The sequence below is a fragment of the Mesoplodon bidens genome (genome assembly GCF_964165515.1).
Source record: "Mesoplodon bidens genome assembly, chromosome: 13".
NCBI classification, from domain to species: domain Eukaryota; kingdom Metazoa; phylum Chordata; class Mammalia; order Artiodactyla; family Ziphiidae; genus Mesoplodon; species Mesoplodon bidens.
In genome coordinates this window covers 25,716,321-25,733,753 of record NC_138169.1, presented here as the reverse complement: position 1 = coordinate 25,733,753, position 17,433 = coordinate 25,716,321, and the positions used below count along the sequence as shown (strand labels likewise).

Genomic DNA, 17,433 nt, shown 5'->3' with positions numbered 1-17,433 from the left:
AGAAATGCTCAAGGAAGCCATGGAAATAATGTCTGTCCTATACCACAATGTCATCATTTAAGTGTTACCAGTATAGGTGAAAGTCAAAAAGATTCAAAACAGCAGAATTTCAAAAAGAAATCAGGAAGAAAAAGCTGATGAGGGGCAGAAGGGGATGAGGAGAAAACCGACAACTTAGAGACTCTAACAAACTGTGGTTACTGGAAAACTGTGGAGACCCTAGCATTAAAGGGGCAGGCAGCCCTCCCCTGGAGGCCAAAGCAGCCTAAGAAGGAAGGTCCCTATGAAGCTGGAACCTCAGTTCATCGGGTGTCCTGACGCCCTCGAGCTGCCACGCTACATAAGGTGGCCTAACCCCAGGGATCACTACCTCCTTGCACACCATCTGCGAACAAATAAGAAGTAAGAAACCTGGAATGCATCTCTGTGACTAGTCTCAATAGGAAACCCTGACCTTTTGAAGGCAAGATGTTTTCACCTCAAATTTTTTTCAACTTTACCGAGATATAATTGATAAATAAAACTGTAACACATTTAAAAGGTACATCATGGCGACTGATGTACATATACATTGTAAAAGGATTCCCACCACCTAGTTAATTAATACGTCACCTCACATATTTATCTTTTGTTCATGTGTGTGAGAAGCAGATTTTGGAAGGGTGCAGGTGCTGTCAAAGGTTAGAATCTGATCCTATTGTCCACAAGTTCCCGGGAAGAGGAAAGCTCTGAAAGACAGACTCTGGAAGACTTGCTTCTGTAGCAGAAGAGGGAGTTTGGGCTTAAAGTGTCCCCACTGCACAGCAGGGCTCTTCCAAGGGCAACAATATAGTCCTGAGCTGAAATAAATCATCTGATTTACACTGTCTGGATCCAGGAAGACAGGAGTCCCAGGTAGACTGTCCTCCTCAGAGGACCTGGTAGGGTACTGTGTGCAGTTCTAGAACCACACTGTGAGGAGAAAAATCTAATAACCAGCCTGTCTCCAGTCCAGAGAGCTCTGAAAACAACTCAAGTAAGTGAGACTTTCAACTCGGTAAGTGAAAATAGTCGTTTTCAAACTTCAAAAGGTCCAGAAGGCAGGAATAGGACTAGAGAGTGAAAGTTACCAAGCGACAGATTCCGAGGCAACTAATAATCAGCGATGTCCCTACACCAACCGAGCGGCCTTAAAACTGGTTGGGTCCTCCCCTTGCCAAAGGCACTCAAGCGGGGGCCGGGAGGACTGCTCGTCATCAGATGCCAGCTGAATGATCGGCTCCTGCACTAACTTCGGTTAGCTAGATACTTGGACAGTCACAACGCTTCAGCTCTCAGGGCTCCAGGTAACAGTGGTGTAACATCAACTGTTTTAAAGAGCATCACATTGAACTTACACGGGGAATTTGCTGGGCTAACTTTCTCACTTGCCTGTTTCCTGAGGGAATCTCTTTCTCAGTGCAGCCACCAGCCACCCCCATCACCTGAAATGTCCCAAGCTCACTTCTGACACAGCATGGCACATATATCTAAGCTCCAGGCTCCTGACAATTAAAAAAAAAAAAAAAGTATGTAGACAAAAGAAACCAGTAACTGCTATGCAAAAATTAATCAGCTGTTTGAGAGATAACAGGTCTTTTCCCTCTTGACCTCACTACGCTCTGAAGCTTCACCAGCAAAGATGTTCAGAGACTAAGAACCCTTCACAGAAGCCACTCTCGGGCGTCAATACAGACCCTGCTGCTGCTGACCACCCTCTCCCCGACCACCCTCTCCCCACCTGCAGGACTCCCTGGCCGGACAAGGCGCAGCACCTATGCAATCACATGCGACGAGGAATGAAACAGCATAGGAACCTTGGGTGGTTATCCCTGAGGATAATGAACCTTGAGTGAGAAAGTAAACACTGTGTTAGCATTTCAGCAGAGACTCTCATACTTGCATAATAAATCCCCCTCTTAGCCTACCATCACAGGATATACTCTTCAATTTTTATTTCCTGCTTAAAAAAAATCACTACAGAAATAGTATTGGAAAAAATTATAAATTCCAAATTAATACTTCACTGTCACTTTATTTAAAATAATGTGTATACTGCATATGTGAGAAAAACAAACCAATCAAACAAAATCATAATTAACTACTATCAAGTGGCCATCCCATATTTAAAACTTGCCTCTGAGTGGCTTAAGGGAGAAGAGGCATGAAATTAGGAAGAGAAGAGAGGGGGCCCTGTCAAGCGCTCAGGCAAGAAAGGGTGTAGAAGGAGGAGGCAAAGAAGAGGACCTCAGTAAGACCAGGTAGGCATCAAGGTCAGTCCCCCAGCCATCGTCCTATGACACCCCCACAGGCTTTGTCACTAGTTGCCCCTTCAATTCTTGGGCAGTTTTTCATACGTGGAGCCAAATGTCAGTGCAACTATAACTACCATTTACTAGGGAACCTGCCAAAGCAGCACAAAATAAATCCAGCCCTCTTTCCATGTGAAAGCTCTTCAAATATTTCAATTATAAGAGAAACAATGCCCTACATAGTCTTCTATTCTCCAGGCTAAATGGCACTGTCGTTCCTTCAACCATATGGCAAATGCATTCCAGTTGAAAGGCAGCATATTACAGTGAAAAGAACACATAGGACTTTTAGTCAGAAAACTGGGCTCAAGTCCAAGCTTGGCCCCTGGTTAACTCTGTATTCTTAACCTCGTTTCCTCATTTATAAAATTAAGGAAAATAACTACCTTAAGCTGTATGGTGAGAGGACCATATTTAATGAAAGGTACACATGAAATGTATGCTTTTTCAGCCATGCTGCCATGGATGCTCATTAGATTCCACAGTACTAATAATCTAAACCTCATAAACCTTATGAATTAAATTAGTTTTATAAATAAAGTTTTGGAACCCAACCCAGCTAAGCACATGTGTGGTGGGGGAGGACAGCGAGAAGCAAAGGCAGGAGAGGAGGTGACTAAGATCCCTGTACTGCTAGACAGTATGCTGGGTGGCATTTATATTCTACACTAGACCTTCAGAAATGTTACTTTAACATAAACTTGCAGGTTGTGTTTTGTTCTGAATTTTTATAAACGAACATTAGTAACTGAACTGCCCAAAAAATTTTCTGCAAAATAATGTTTTATTCATTAGAGTGACATTCTGATTATTAATAGATGACTAGCATTCCATCATGATGGAGCTGGTCTGGATGAGCAAGACTTTGACCTGGATGGGTAACACAAACGGTGAATAACTGTGTCTAACTTCATTTCAAAGTCAAATATAAAAAACAAAATCAGAACCAAAATGTTTATTTTAACTGCATTACCACTAGGGCCAACATAGAAGGGTTAGTGCAGACCAAACTAGGCTGCATATCAATATAAATCTGCCCTTATTGGGAGGGAATTCCCTCCAGGCCTAACCACTCTAGAGGACCCAGATTATCTTCCCTAAGCATCACCATGAATAATTTAAAGTAGGCTTTACTGGAGGGACAATCTCAATAATTCATAGGGCAATATAACAAACACAGAAAAGTTCAGGAAGAAAACAAGAGTCTTGACTGGGCCCAGAAGTTTTGCCATGTCCCCCAAAAGTACTCTCAACTGCATCCATCAGAAACCTCCAGCACATATATCTCACCTGGTTTTGGGGGAACAATGTCTATTACTTTTCAACAGGATAAGAGGATTTGGATACAGTTTATAAATATGCAAACTTTGCTACCAAGGACTCACATGTGGATCTCCTAGAACTCCATATCTACATTAACCAATTGGGTCTTTTTTTTTTTTATGAAAATGTTTCTACTTTCTCCTGCAAGATTACTAATACTAATACTGACTTAAAGTAACTTGTAACAACATTTAGGGCAATCTAGTCTTTGGTACTTCATATACACTACTCAGAAAGCCCCCACAGACTCAAACTGCAATGGTAAAACCCTAGGCTATGCTACTTGTTTATTTCCTGACTTTCCACCCCTGCTCCTATTAGAAAGTAAACTCTAAGAGTGCAGGGTGTTTTGTTTGTTTTGTTCATGCTGTTGCCTCAGAGCCTAGAACACTGCCTGATCCACAATAGCCTTTTATTATCTGCTGAATTGAATGAATAAACAGTATATTTATACTATGGAATATTACTATGAAGCCATTAATCACAATGAGTCAGAATGATACCAGCTGATTTAATGGACTTTCCAGAAGTATTAAGTGAGAAAACAAAAAGCAGAAGTGCCAAAAATATCCCATGTTTTAAAAAGTATGCCCTGAAAATCCATACATTGATCAGGAAGTGGAGAACTTAGAACTTGACACACTGCTGGAGGGACTGTAAAATGGAGCAGCTTTGAAAAACAGTTGGTGGTTCCTCAAAAAGTTTAACATTGCTACCATATGACCCAGTGATTCCACTCCTACGTATACACCTAAGAGAACAGAAAACATCTGTCCACACAAAAACTTGTACATGAATGTTCACAGCAGCATTATTCATAATATCCAAAAGTGGAATAAACCAGGGACTTCCCTGGCGGTCCAGTGGTTAAGATGCTGCACTTCCAATGCAGGGGGGCGGGTTCAGTCCCTGGTCGGGGAACTAAAATCCCACATGTTGTGTGGCCAAAAAATTTTTAAAAAAGTAAAGAAAAGTGGAATAAACTAAATGTCCATCAACTAATGAATAGATAACAAAGTATGGACTATTATTTAGCCATTAAAGGAATGAAGTACTAATGGATGCTACAACATGGATAACCCTTGGAAACATTATGCTAAATGAAAGAAACCACACAAAAGGCCACATATTGTCTGATTCCATTTATATCCAGAACAGACAAGTCCAGAGAAAGTAGATTAGTGATTGCCAGGGGCTTGGGAGAGTGGAGAATGGGGAGTGACTGTTGCTGGGTACAAGGTTTCTTCCGGAGGTGATGAAAATGCTCTGGAATTAAGAGAGTGGTGCTCAATGCACAACTCTGTGAATGTACTAAAAACCACTGAGGTGTGCAATTCAAAAAGCATGGCAACCTAAATGTCGATCAACACAGGAATGGATAAAGAAGATGTGGTACATATATACAATGGAATATTACTCAGCTATAAAAAAGAACAAAATCATTCAATTTGCAGCAACATGAATGGACCCAGAGACTGTCATACTGAGTGAAGTAAGTCAGACAAAGACAAATATTATATGATATTGCTTATATGTGGAATCTAAAAAAAGGGAACAAAATGAACTTATCTACAAAACAGAAATAGAGTTACAGATGTAGAAAACAAACTTATGGTTACCAGGGGGTCAGTGGGGAGAGATAAATTGGAAGATTGGGATTGACATATACACACTACTATGTATAAAACACTGATAGATAACTAATACGGATCTACTGTATAGCACAGGGAATTCTACTCAGTACTCTATAATAGCCTATGTGGGAGGGGAATCTGAAAAGGAGTGGATATATGTGTATATATAGCTGATTCACTTTGCTGTACACCTGAAACTAACACAACATTGTAAATCAACTGTACTCTAGGGACTTCCCTGGTGGTCCAGTGGTTAAGAATCCGTCTTCCAATGCAGGGGACACAGGTTCCATCCCTGGTTGGGGAACTAAGATCCCACATGCCTCAGGGCAACTGAGCCCGCACGCTGCAACTACTGAGCCCACGTGCCACAACTAGAGAGAAGCCCATGCACCACAACTAGAGAGAAGCCTGCACACCGCAACTAAAGATCCCACATGCCACAACTAAGATTGGATGCAGCCAAAAATAAATTAAATTTAAAAAAAAACTATACTCCAATAAAAATTTAAATAAACAAATAAATAAATTTGACTCATTTAAGTTGGAAAAAAACAAAAAGGATGAACTTTATGGTATAAGAATTATACCTCAATAAAGCTGTTATTTTTAAAAACCATACATGTTTGCAAATGAATACATGAATGAATATATGCATACACAATTCTTGCATTCAAATGAATACATGAACGATGAAGAGTGGTATGAAAGGTTGACATTCCTGGTGATGGAGTTCGGGGGAGGGGAGAGTGGGGTGGGGAGAGGAGACAAGTGTTGAGGCAAGAAGGAAGAGATAAACAAAAAAAGACTAAAAAATCCAAGGCTGGTGGCCTTGAGTGGCGGGGGCCGGGCAAAGTTGAATAAGTACGCAATGAGGTAAGCTTGAGGAATAAAAATGAGGGGGACTTCCCTGGCAGTCCAGTGGTTAGGACTCAGCACTTTCACTGCAGAGAGCCCAGGGTTCAATCCCTGGCCAGGGAACTAAGATCCTGCAAGGCTTGCAGCTCAGCCAAAAAAAAAAAAAAGAATAAAAATGAGGGAACTAGGTTTGAAAAATCCAGCAGGTAATTTGTAACAGGGCAGAGAAAACACACCTGAGTAAGTGTAATGATGTGACGGAGTCCGTAGAAAGGCAGAGGCCAGAAAGGGAAAAGAACAAGAACACAGGACAGAAGATTTAAGACTGACCCTAACCAGGGACTTCCCTGGCGGTCCAGTGGTTAGGACTCGGTGCTTTCACTGCTGGAGCCTGGGTTCAACCCCTGGTCAGGGAACTAAGGTCCAGCAAGCCACCAGGCCAGGGCTGGGGGGTTGGGGCGGGAGGCTGGGGGAGACTGACTCAAACCCACCAAGGTTTAAAATGTGCAAGGAGAAGACTCAATAGCTCCTGCTCAAGAACTCTTGGGCCTGGTGGGGTAGAACAAAATTTGACCAGGAGACGCTTCCAGGGAAAGAAGGGAGTGGGACTCAGGACACTGGCGTCTTCCACATGGGAGGACAGGGGCATCTCTCGGAAGAAAATGTCCAGTTGTGACTGTTCTGGAAAACAGCAGCCCCAACAAAGTGCTTCAGGACTTCCCAGGGGACGAGGTGCCCCTGGAAAATGGCTGCGTTGGGACTTTCCCCAAGAACATGAGAAGTGAGAGAGGAAGGGACAACTTTCATTTTTAACAAGTATTTCTTGACAAATCCTAACACTGCCGTCAGTTTCTTTGCCTCTTTCCCAAGCTTAATCAGGGTCTTTTTTTTTTTTTTTGTACAAACTCAGTTCTTTTGAAAAGAAGTGTAATATGGGGCTTTTTTTTTCTTTCAAGAGACAAAGTATTTTTCCCCTTTAACATTTCTGTTTTCCCTGGGCTATATGCACAAGAGACGAACTTGAAATTTAATATCTTCACCTCTTAAAACTTCACCATCCCCAAACAACAACAACAACAACAAAAACCACCACCACCAAGATGGAAGGTATACAAGGGGAAAAAGGGAAACAACATGAAACAAATGCACATTCCTTCCAGAGCCCAGAACAAAGGTGATATAATAGACATCACAGACAGAGTCTCCTCTGTCAAGAAATTAGATTTTAATTAGACACTAAGAAACAATTAAATGGACTTTGCAAGTTGGTGTGCACGGCTGGGAGGTGTCTCAGGGATGGCGAGGCCAAGTGGATCTGGAGTGAAAAGCTCCTCAGGGGCAGGGACTAAGTGACCCACTTCCTCAGGACCCATGCCTGACAAACTACTCACCCAGCAGATGCAACGACACGCACCCGGCTCTGCACTGCGGTGTCCCAGCTGGTGGAGAAGAGCAGACAAAACCAGGGAGCCAAATCCTAACTGGACAGGGTGCTGGACAAGCCTGCAGGAGTCAGGATAAGGGATGCCTTTCAGGCCAGGTCCTATCTGAGCTGAGTTTTGAAGGATGAAGAAAAGCTTTCCAGCAGAGGAGACTGGAGAGAGCTCCAAGGACCAAGAGCTCAACGAAGCTCAACGAAGAACCTAAAGGGAGGTGGGGGCACGACGAGAGTGACAGCCAGAGCCCAGTGACACCAAGCTAAGGATCGGTAGATCTGATTGTAAAGATAGTGGGAGCCATTGAAGGATTTTAAGTTGTGCAGAGAGCAGGGCAGTAACCGTGAACAGATTAACATTTTAGAAAGAAAGGAAGGGGCAAACCTCAGGATTTAACCAAAAAATAAAGACAAGAACTACAATGAAGATGTGCAAAAAGGTCAGGGAAAACACTTAACAGATCTGCATTCTCTTCTTTTGGACAAATGTCCTTTACAGAGTTTCCATGTTATCCTTTGAAAATGGAGAACTCAGGTGGGTGAGAGCAGTCAGTCCTCCCAATGTGAACATGAGTATTTGAAGAATTACAGATTGCATTATTAATTTTAATTTGAGACACTTTAAAAATGTATGCTTGATACACATTATATATTGTAGTTTTGTAAGTACAAAAGAAAATTTACAATAACTCTAAATCTAAATCTAGTACGACTTTTTAAATCTTTAAAAAATTTTAAGATTTCACAGACACAATGGTCATCTATTACATTCGCTTTGGAACTGGACAGGGTGCTGGACAGCCACTTCTCCCCTCAGCATATCTGAAATACAATCTGTAAGCCTAATTTCTTGATGGTCATGGTGTTTCACAGCAAAAGACTGGGGTCACAATACTAAAAGGTTTCGGAGCTGACAGAGAATCCCCACAGGGGTTCTTTACCTCAGCAGCCAGTCTATTCAATACTAACAATTCCAACCACCAGGAGGAATTTCCCTGCCTAGGCTTATACACCCACAAAAATATCCTGACATTTTATATCTGGTAGGAAAGGATGATCAGAAGTGTCTTTAATAACAAGCAAATTCAACAGAGCCTTCTTAGTTGCCTGTGGATTGGGACACATGACCACAAAGTAACTCATCTTTACTCTTAAAAAGTAATCTATATTTTAATCTTCTCAGCAGCAAAAGCCCCAGGAACTTTTTCACTAAACTCCCTTACAACAACAGCAAAACAATAGATTCTACGTTCTCTTTATTTCTAAAAATACCTTATTGTGATAAGAAAACCAACCTGTAGTTGCCATTTATTACAATCTCATTTACCACCATTTACCATCAACATCATGTCATAGAAGATGCTTTAATTTTAATATCAAGAAAATGACATTTTTTAGAAAGGGAAATCCTAGTTGAATAAATTTAGGTTTATGAAAAACTCCCTATATTGTCCTCATTTTTCTTAATACACTGAAGCCCACTCAACAGTTCATTTCAGGGCCCTGACCAAGAGTCTCCGAGATTGGTTCTCACCAGCTTTACAACACCACCTGGTCTTTGACGAAGGACAACAATGTCATGGAACTGGTGAGAAGGCCCAGTTCTACCCCTGGCTGAAGAGGACTAAGTAGGCAAAGATCCATTAAACATTAAAATTGGCAACTCAAGCTCCTTTCCATCTCCACTCCCAAACCCCACACTTTACAGATGGGGAAATGAAGCCCAGAAAGGAAAACCGACTTGCCATAAAGCCATAAAGCCATAAAGCCAAGAGAATTTAACTCACCTACTGACACCCTGCCACTGTTCCTCTACTGAGGTGGAGAGTTTGCGTAATGACTACGGACAAGTTAGCCATGTGATTTAAATATGTACATGGTTATACAGCAAGTCTTAATGTATTATGAAAACCCATTCCTAATAATAATTTTGAACCAAAGCAATACTATCATCTGAGTCATCTAAAATATAAGATGTACTTTATGGAGTCAGTTATAAAGAGAACCTCTGCTTCAGAGAAATCCCGTCTCAAGAGGACACACTGCAGATACACAACCCCAAAAGTTCAAGTTTAAAACAGAAATTTTTTTTTTTTTTTTTTTTTTTGCTGTACGCGGGCCTCTCACTGTTGTGGCCTCTCCCCCTGCGGAGCACAGGCTCCGGACACGCAGGCTCAGCGGCCATGGCTCACGGGCCCAGCTGCTCCGCGGCATGTGGGATCCCCCCGGACCGGGGCACGAACCCGTGTCCCCTGCATCGGCAGGCGGACTCTCAACCACTGCGCCACCAGGGAAGCCCAAAACAGAAATTTTGATACAAACCTCACCTTAACCAAAACTGCTATAATCACTTCCCACTCACTATGATGCTGAACTGCACACTTAGATATTTGGACTGTTGCCAAGGTGCAGAGTGATAAAGCTTTTCTATGGCACAATATTCACTTTCTTTTCTTTTTAAAAAAATTTATTTTATTTATTTTTGGCTGTGTTGGGTCTTCGTTGCTGTGCGTGGGCTCTCTCTAGTTGTGGTGCGCGGGCTTCTCACTGCGGTGGCTTCTCTTGTTGCAGAGCACAGGATCTAGGTGCACCGGCTTCAGTAGTTGTGGCTCGCGAGCTCTAGAGCACAGGCTCAGTAGCTGTGGCACACGGGCTTAGTTGCTCTGCGGCATGTGGGATCTTCCTGGACCAGAACTCAAACCCATGTCCCCTGCATTGGCAGGCAGATTCTTAACCACTGCGCCACCAGGGAAGCCCTCACTTTCTTACTGAAAATGAATGTCAAGAAAATCCCTACATACGTAGAGTATGCACAGGCAATTAAAAAGCATTCTCCAGCTATCTCAAGATGCTTGGAGTACACTCATTCAAAGGAGAAAAGGAGACATCTTTCAAGAGAAAAAAATTACTGGATCAGCTACCTCTTTATAGAAAAAAATCTTACCTAGGTCAATACCCTACTTCTCCTTACCCTTCTGCATCGATGTGTCTATTTGATAACCTACCCATATTATAGTGATGTCTGCTGGTATCTACCAAGCCCCAGGCTCTGATTTCATCTCAAGATGCAGCCCCCGGGGTGACAGCAAACATTTTTTAGTCTCTTGCATCTGTTGCAAACTTACAAAACATTATCAATGGCTGAAGATGATTTTTTTTTAAATACAACACAGACATTTCCCCCTGCGATCAATACAGGACGGCGAATTTATGGGAATTTTCCCTGGGTCCTCCCGTGCTTGCCCGCGAATTACCAAGGGCATTAACAAATCAAGATTCTCTGCGCTTGAATGATCACAGGAGTTACTTGGTTTTGTAAATGGGCCAAAACTGAGTGGAAACTGTTTCTTTTCCAGTCAACTCCAGGGGAGCTGCCCAGAAACGAACTCTGATGTCTTAAACGTAACCACTGAAGCCATACAATGACCACACTGCGGGAAAGGCAGAATTTCCTCGGCAGAACACAAGATTATTCACATCCAACCTGATGCAATTAACCAGGTCTGGAGAAAAAAGGATACTCCTCCTGCTCCGGGCTGACCCCGCCGGCGGAGCTGGGCGCGGGTGGGGGCGCGGCCCGGCGGAAGCAGAGCCCGCAGGAGGCCCGGGTCGGCCGCCCGCCGCATCCTCGGGCCCGGGGATGGAGGCCAGGGACTAAAGCCCTGGGGGCCAGGAGCTATGGGGCGGCGGCCCCAGCCTCTCCTGGGGCGCGACGAGAGGACACCGGTGGGCGCGGCCGCAGAACCAGCCCGGCCCCAAGCAGCCGGGACGCCCGCCGGCCGGGGTCGCGGCTTGGGCTGCCCGGGGGCCCGCGAGGGGATGGCGCAGGCGCGCGCCAAGCGGGGGGCCCGGGAGGGGACGGCGCAGGCGCGGGCCGCCGGGGTCTGCGGGGCCGCCGGGGCCTGGCCGCGCGGGCGGCGCTGAGTAGAGGGACGTTCCCGCCGCGCACACTCAGGGCACCCGGCCCCGGCTCTTACCGCGCGGCGCCGCCTCGCTTGCTCGCTGGCTCCGGGCTGGGGCCGGGCGGCGCGCTCGCCCGGTGGCGCGGCCCGAATCCGTTGAGTCCGGCCTCAGGGCAGCAGCCAACCCCGCGGGGCCGTTCGCCCGGCCCGCCCAGCCTCCCTCGCGGCTCACGCCCCCGGCCCGCCTCTTGTCCGTCCCACACGGCCGCCAAAGACTGCGCAGGCGCGGCACAGGCCCCGCCCACATCCGCCGCCGCGCAGCGTCTGCAGCACAGCCCACTCGGCTCGTGTCCCTCCCGGCTCGGATCGCGCAGGCGCCGTACCATCCGGCCGGCCACAGAAAGGCCTCAGGCAGGCAGTGCGCATGCGTCAGGCTTCCTGCTCGAGCTCTGGCTGGCGGATGCTCCTGGAGGATGCACTGGGTACTGCCGAGTGATGTGTTAACGCTTCATCATCCCAAAGCCTCGGCTTAGCCAAGAGGTCCAACATTCAGGGACGTATCTATAGCGTGCCAAGGACGGCGCTGGTCTTGAGCTAGACAGTGGTGGGAAAACACAGAAGCCCTGCCCTCCCGGTACTCCCCGGAGATTTGGGGGGAGATGGGATGCAGGTTTTTAAAAAAAGCACAACTTTTTTTTAAATTAATTAATTTTTGTCTGCATTTGGTCTTCGTTGCCCCGCGCGGGCTTTCTCTAGTTGTGGCGAGTGGGGGCTACTCTTCATTGCAGTGCGTGGGCTTCTCATTGCGGTGGCTTCTCTGTGGAGAACGGGCTCTAGGTGTGCGAGCCTTAGTAGTTGTGGCACGTGGGCTCAGTAGTCGTGGCTCGCGGGCTCTAGAGCACAGGCTCAGTAGTTGTAGCACACAGGCTTAGTTGCTCCGTGGCACGTGGGATCTTCCTGGACCAGGGCTGGAACCCGTGTCCCCTGCATTGGCAGGCGGATTCTTAACCACTGCACCACGAGCGAAGCCCCAACATTTCTTTATTGGTCCTAAGTCTAGACAGAATTTCTTTTTCTTCCTGTGTCATTTTTACTGAGTTATATTTTTGCAGGAAAGTGTCTTTTGTTAATGTTTTTCAAATCATTGGCATAACGTTGTTCATGTAATTCTCTGATGGTTTTTGTTATAATCATTGTTTCTTTTGTTTCTGAATAAATTTCTAATACATTTATATATTTCAAAATTTAGAAAGCACCTTCTCAACCCCATCTCCATTGCTGTAGTTCCTCTTCCCAGATGCAACTAAATGTATTCAGTTTCTTGATAAAAGTATTTTTTGAATATAAACAAATATCCAAAATAAGCAGATTGGTTCTTTAGCTTCCTTTTTTTTTTTTACACAAATGGTAGTCTACTATACATAATGATCTGTACCTTTCTTTTTTAAAACTGGAATAGCCATGATGGTTTAATAGTCTGGAGATAATCAATCATTCAACATTTGTGTAGGACTTAGGTCATGTTCCTCATCACCAGACAGCCTGGGTTTGAATCCTGGCTTCACTTACTAACCATTTGTCTTTGCATTTCAGTTTCTTCATCTACAAAATGGGAGCTGTTATGGGTTGGGGGGATTAAGTGGGATAATGCATGAAGGGAGCTTAGCATGATGCCCAGCACCCAGTAAACACCTGGTGACTGTGAAGGGCATTCATGTTGCATCTGCTTCAGCATTTACAGTTCAAACAGGACTCAACATCATTTAGATCTTCACGCCAGCCCTGTAAGAACTGCATGGAGGACAAGAGATACTTTTTTATATTAAAGTGCACAAAATAAATATACAACTCAATGAAATACAAAAAAGTGAAGGTCAAGAAAAAGAACTTGAGCAGTTTGCCAAGTCCCTCCTCTCCCCTGCCAACACTACATCCTCCCCAAATGTAACCACATTCTGACATCTAACTCAGGATGAATATGGGCTGATTTTGAACTTTAAATAAATGGAATTGTATTGATTTCCTAGGGCTGCTGTAACAAATTACCACAACCTTGGTGGCTTAAACCAAAAGAAATGTATCATCTCACAGTTCTAGAGGCTGGAAGTCCAACATCTAGGTGTCAGCATCTCTGAGTCTCCTCAGAAGGCCCCGGGGGAGGATCCATCCCTTGCCTCTTCTACCTTCTGCCAGCTGCCTGCATTTCTTTTTTTTTTTTTTTTTTTTTTTTTGCGGTATGCGGGCCTCTCACTGTTGTGGCCTCTCCCATTGTGGAACACAGGCTCCGGATGCGCAGGCTCAGCGGCCATGGCTCACGGGCCCAGCCGCTCCAGGGCATGTGGGATCTTCCCGGACCGGGGCACGAACCCGTGTCCCCTGCATCGGCAGGCGGACTCTCAACCACTGCGCCACCAGGGAAGCCCTGCCTGCATTTCTTGATGTTACTTTGCTTGTGACTGCCTCATTCCAATCTCTGCCTTGGTCTATGGCCTTCTCTGTGTTTGTGTGAAATCTCCCTTTGATTCTTATATAAGGACACTCATGATGGCGTTTAGGGCCCACCTGGATAATCCAGAATAACCCCCCATCTCATGATCCTTAATTTATCACATCTGCAAAGACCCTTTTTCCAAATAAGGTAACACTTATAGGTCCCAGGGAAAGACTGGATATCTTTAGGGGGCATTATTCAGCCTACAGCAAGTATCTTTTTGTGTCTACCCTCTTTCACACAACATGAATTCTGTGAGATTCATCCATCTTGTTGCATGCATCTGTGGCATGCAAAATGAATATCATTTTGGTTGCTGTGTAGTATTGCACTGTATGAATTTACCATTCCATGGTTTATCCATTCTATTGATGGACATTTGGGTTGTCTCCAGTTGTGAGCTATCTGTGGAATGAAAATTGGATTAAGCAAAAAAAGATTCCTGGAGTCTCCAATGGGAAGCTATATGCATCCTTGGTACACACCCTTCTAGGTTATCTGATTCTGATTCTGCGGGGGCTTTGGGCCTTATATTGTCTTTGAGCTCTTTTGCAATATTGTAGAAAATTGACAGCAATGCAAATAATTCTTGTCCAGGTACAACCCTCCCCCACAGTGGAAAAACCAGTTTTGCCTCCAAGTTCATTTCAGTATTTCTGTTCTATATATGTGTCTGACCTTGGAGTTCTCCTTTGAACTGATGGTAACATCTTACTGGTTCCCTCATTTAATGAATGAGTTAAGTAAACTCTTTGATATATGTTTATTTTATATTTGTATAAGAGTCATGATTTTACCTTTTTAAAACATTACCCTTTAACATTAGGAATAAAGTTCCTATGAACGTCTTTATACACAGCGAAGTACTTTTAATGAACCAAAACTACTAACCTAGATTTTCTGCCATTGAAATTCCAAAGCAAAAGCGCCATTTTCCACCAAGCAGGAGGCTACTGACATTTCCTGAGTAGGAACCAGGTCTGCTGAACCGCACCTGTGCAGGGTTGGGTGGGTGGGTGGGTGGGAGAGGGTACAAAGATGGTTTTGACCAGGTCCCTAGCCTCTGAGAGCCTTCTCTGCCTGGGACAGCAGTGTAACCTGGTCCTGAATCAGGTGAGATGCTGCTAAGGTGTCCCGGAGGGGTCAGCAGGATTCTGGGAGGGGGTGGCATTTGAGGAGGATTTGAGGCAGAGAGAGCCTCCGCCACTAGACCTCGGAACTGGGCTTCTATAATGTGGACAGGGGCCGGTCACTGCAGCTTTAGGACAGGGAAGTGACATGTTGTGAGATCTTCTTTAGGAAGACTGCCCTCATGGCACATGCAGGATGGGGAGGGTGACCCTGAGAGTCAGGAGACCTGGCACGGCGATGGGGTCAGAGGAGAGGACACAGATCAGAGGGTGGAGTGCACGGAACTGTCCAGACTTCACCCCAGTGTGTGGCTGGCCCTCAGCGCTGGGTGGTCCCATCAGCCTTACCACACCTTGGTCCCTTCTCCTCGGCTTGTCAGGACTGGAGGGGCAGAAAGAGCAGGCAATTTGGGCAGCTGCGGGCCAGGAGCAAGAAGGGACCTGGCGAGGTGCCCAGAGCATTTATCACTGTGTAGGCCCCTCCCAGGGCCCAGCCTCCACGGCCCACGACCACCAAGTGGCAGGATTTGGGACACTGTGATGATCAGCCTCAGAGGCTGACACTTCCCCCCCAGGTCAGCCCTGCAGTGTTGGGGTCTCATCACCACTGAGATAGATGGGTGGAGCGCTGCAGCCTGGAACCCCCTTGTGCTCTGTGCCTCTGGTTTCCTAGTGACCCCCTCAGCTCACCCTGACGCTCACCCCCAACACTGACTGTTCCACTCGGGCCCAGCTGCTCTGTCTGCACCACAGCTGGAGGACCCAAACAGGCAGGGACCACAGGCCAAGTTTTAATCAGAAAACAACTGTCCCCAGCCGTTAGCAAATCATCAGCTCCGAGTGCCAGGACATCAGCTTGGGATTCTTGACATGCCTCTCTTGGAGCCAGGGGTGCGCCGAGTCCCAGGAGACGTTCAGCTGTCAGCTGAGCAAAGATGTGTCTGCAGACAGAGATGGGCTGCTCGCCCTGAGAGGGACTCAGGTACCCAGCAGCCATGGTGTGAACCCCAGGAGACTCCTTGGGATGCCCAGCTGGCTTGCAGGTGCTCCAGAAGAAACATAGGAAGGACAGCAACTCAGGACAGGTGTCCCCCCTTCCTCACAGCCCACAGAGATCAGAGATCATGAAACCCTCTTGTTTCACAGTCAGAGAAACTGATGCCAGCAAGAAGGGAACCCATGTACCAAGTCTGCTGGTCTCTGGACTTGAGCCCAAACTCTGGCCAGGACAGCTGTGTGACCTCAAGTATGGCCCTCAAATTCTCTGTACTTCCAGTTCTTTTGTGAAAATGGCAATTCTCCCACACCGGTCAGGGATGCTGGGGAACTAAATAATAGGTCCCCACCCCAGTAAGTGCCCCCCTGGACACCACGCTTCTCTGCACACGGCAATCACACGGCTAGTAAACGGTAATGTCTATGGCCCCGGAGACTGTAAGCGTCCCAAGGGCAGGGCCTGGCATGTGGCAAGGGCTCTGGAAATGCTTCCTCTGTCATCTCTCAGCTCTAGGTCCCCATCCACAGAAAGCAGTCACCCTTGTGCAGCCTCCTGGTTCAACTCCATGGGGACTTCAGGAAACAACGGCATATCGTGGTGGGGACACGGAAGACAAGGGATGATGAGCTGGATAAAGGGATTCCACCCAAATGTGCCTGAGGCTTAACTGGCACTCCTCAGCCTGTGTGTGCCCCTTCCCAGTGTCAGAGTGAGCAAGTCCCGAGTTTACAGGTGAGGAGGGAGCTCCCTGGCAATCTCGCGCTTTCACTGCTGTGGGCCAGGTTCAATCCCTGGTCGGGGAACTAGATCCCACAAGCTGCGCAGCGCGGCCAAAAAAATAAATTACAGGTGAGGCTCTGGGAGCTGCCCGAGTTGCCCAAGCCTTGGCCTCTGGACCCTGGGCCCTCTCCCTCAGCCGCTGGTGCCCCCCCTTGCAAACTAGTCTCCTGAGAATCCTGCACACATCCCAAGGCTCCGAACATGCCCATGTCTCCTCTTTGAGAATCGAGAATCATCTTCAGGACTCACAGCCCCCCACCTTTCTTTTTTTGGCCAGCACCCAGGCGGTGTCTGTGGTTGGGTCACCAGAGGAGCCACGGGCCAAGTGTGAACTGGAAGAGATTCCAGTTGACTTGAGGAGGAGGAGGAGGGGGACGGAAAGGAGTCGGTGTGCGGACTGAGCCCTTGGTGACCTGGCTGAACTGGCCAGAGGCCCTGAGGCCTGTCTTGGGACATGTGGCCTGTGAGGTCCAGCCGGGCACTTGGTGCATCTCATTTGGGGACACGCAGAGGAGCAGCCTCAGTCCCTCAGAAAGTGCTCATCCATGAGGTT

The 17,433-nt window shown here is 46.4% G+C and overlaps 1 protein-coding gene across 3 annotated transcripts in view; it reads right to left on the bottom strand.

Annotated features, from left to right (window-relative positions):
- Positions 1–11,668, bottom strand: part of SPECC1L (sperm antigen with calponin homology and coiled-coil domains 1 like) — a 123,353-nt gene extending 111,685 nt beyond the window's left edge. For 2 of the 3 annotated variants that reach the window (XM_081252206.1, XM_081252208.1), the window contains exon 1: positions 11,558–11,668. The gene's annotated coding sequence lies outside the window, so the exon portion shown is untranslated. Of the gene's footprint in view, positions 1–7,536; positions 7,649–11,557 lie in introns of all 3 variants that reach the window. The other variant, XM_081252207.1, reaches the window with a different exon arrangement.
- Positions 11,669–17,433: the final 5,765 nt, after the last annotated feature.